Here is a 337-nt window from a genome sequence, read left to right as displayed (position 1 = left end):
TCTTGTGGAATTCGCAAAGTGATATTTGGAAGCCCATAGAGGGCTATGGTGAAAAAGGCAATATCCTCAGAGAAACACTGGAAAAAAGTTCTTTGAGAAACTCTTTTGTGATGTGTGATTTCCACTCTCAGAGTTACAACTGTATTTCGTGGATCTCTTTTCTAGCCTTATTTCTGTGGAATATGAAAACAGATATTTTGGATCCCTTTGAAGACTATAGGGCCAAAGAAAATATCCTCCAATAACAAAGAGAAGGAAGCTTTCTGAGAAACTTCTTTGTGTTCTGTGAAATCATCTCACAGAGTTACAGCTTTCCCCTCAGGAAGCCTTTCGCTAA

This window comes from Mandrillus leucophaeus, unplaced genomic scaffold, assembly GCF_000951045.1.
Source record: "Mandrillus leucophaeus isolate KB7577 unplaced genomic scaffold, Mleu.le_1.0 Scaffold1625, whole genome shotgun sequence".
NCBI lineage: Eukaryota > Metazoa > Chordata > Mammalia > Primates > Cercopithecidae > Mandrillus > Mandrillus leucophaeus.
This window is presented reverse-complemented; position numbering follows the sequence as displayed.